General features: G+C 37.4%; 1 non-coding gene across 1 annotated transcript; it reads right to left on the bottom strand.

Moving 5' to 3' along the window:
* Positions 1–253: 253 nt before the first annotated feature.
* On the bottom strand, positions 254–360 carry LOC129477911 (U6 spliceosomal RNA). Its single transcript, XR_008656090.1, has one exon. It is a non-coding gene; the product is annotated as a U6 spliceosomal RNA (small nuclear RNA).
* Between the last annotated feature and the right edge of the window lie 1,674 nt (positions 361–2,034).

Genomic DNA, 2,034 nt, shown 5'->3' with positions numbered 1-2,034 from the left:
TTATGTTTATTTAATGTCCTTTTTTTAACCATTGTTGGTTTAAAGTCTGTTTTGTGTGAAATTAGAATAGCACCTTATGCTTTTTTCTGTTTTCCATTCACTAGACAGATTTTAATCCATCCCCTTACTTTGAGCCTATGGGTCTCTTGAAGAGAGCATAATGTTGGATCCTGCTTCTTTATTCACTAGCCATTCTGTGCCTTTTAATTGGGGCATTTAGCACATTCAATTCCAGGTGAATATTGATATGTGAAGGTTTCAGGAACACTTCACGAATTTGTATGTCATACTTTCACATGGGCCATGGTAATCTTCTCTGCACCATTCCAATTTTAGTACATGTGCTACCAAAGTGAGTACTACATATTTATTAAGACGGCATTTTAATTATGGGAATTAGAAACTACAGATTAGTGAGAAGAAGAAAAAAGTGGCAGCAATCTCAATTCTCAGAGATAATAATTATTGTCCCATTAGTGTAGTGCCTTCAAACTTTTTAAACTGATTTTTAATGTCACACCTCCCTCCACAAAGTAACAACACATCATGAATATTTTTCCCAGATTCATTAGGGGTTTTTTTAACTTTATTTTATTTTATTATTATTATTATTATTTTTTTTTTTTTTTTTTTTTTTGAGACGGAGTCTTGCTCTGTCACCCAGGCTGGAGTGCAGTGGCGTGGTCTCGGCTCACTGCAAGCTCCGCCTCCCAGGTTCATGCCATTCTCCTGCCTCAGCCTCCTGAGTAGCTGGGACTACAGGCACCCCCCACCACGCCCAGCTAATTTTTTGTATTTTTAGTAGAGACGGGGTTTCACCGTGTTAGCCAGGATGGTCTCGATTTCCTGACCTCATGATCCATCCGCCTCGGCCTCCGAAAGTGCTGGGATTACAGGCGTGAGCCACTGTGCCCAGCCCTTTTTTAACTTTTATTTTAAGTTCAGGGGTACATGTGCAGGATGTGCAGGTTTGTCACATAGGTATACATGTGTCATGGGAGTTTGTTGTCAGTAGGTTTTTTTTCCTGATCCTCTCCCACTTTTCACCCTCCACCTTCCAACAGTCCCCAGTGCATGTTGTTCCCTTCTATGTGTTCATGTGTTCTCATAATTTAGGTCCCACTTATAAATGAGAACATGTGGTATTGGATTTACTGTTCCTGTGTTGGCTTTCTAAGGATAATAGCCTGCAGCTCCATCCATGTTTCCATCAAAGGCATAATCTCATTCTTTTTTTTATGGCTGCATAGTATTCCATGGTGTATATATACCACATTTTCTTTATCCAGTCTATTAGTGATGTGCATTTAGGCTGATTCCATGTCTCTGCTATTATGAATACTGCTGCAAAGAACATATGCATGCACATGTCTATATAATAGAATGATTTATATTCCTTTGAGTATATTCCAGTAATGTGATTGCTGGGTCAAATAGTATTTCTGTCTGCAGGTCTTTGGGGAGTTGCCACACTGCCTTCCACAATGGTTGAACTAATATACCCTCCAACCAACAGTGTAAAAGCATTTCTTTTTCTATATAACCTGTCAGCAACTGTTATTTTTTGACTTCTTACTGGTGTGAGATGGTATCTCATTGTGGTTTTGATTTGCATTTATCTAATGATTAGCCATGTTGAGCTTTTTTCATATGATTGGTGGCCACATGTATGTCTTCTTTTGAAAACTGTCTGTTCCTGTACTTTGCCTACTTTTTAATGGATTGGTTTCTTTTTTCTTGTAAATTTTTTAAAATTTCTTATAGACATTGGATATTAGGTCTTTGTCAGATGCATAGTGTAAAATTTTTCCCTTTCTGTAGGTCGGCTGTTTACTCTGTTGATAGTTTCTTTTGCTATGCAGAAGTTCTTTAGTTTAATTAGATCCCACTTGTTAAATTTTGTTTTTGTTGCAATTTTTTTTTTGTCTTAGTCAAGAAATTTTGGCCCTTGCCTATACCCTGAATGGCATTGCCTAGGTTTTCCTTTAGAGTTTTTATAGTTTGGGGTTTTACATTAAGTCATTAATTCATCTT

This window comes from Symphalangus syndactylus, chromosome 2 (assembly GCF_028878055.3).
Source record: "Symphalangus syndactylus isolate Jambi chromosome 2, NHGRI_mSymSyn1-v2.1_pri, whole genome shotgun sequence".
Lineage (NCBI taxonomy): Eukaryota > Metazoa > Chordata > Mammalia > Primates > Hylobatidae > Symphalangus > Symphalangus syndactylus.
This window is presented reverse-complemented; position numbering and strand designations above follow the sequence as displayed.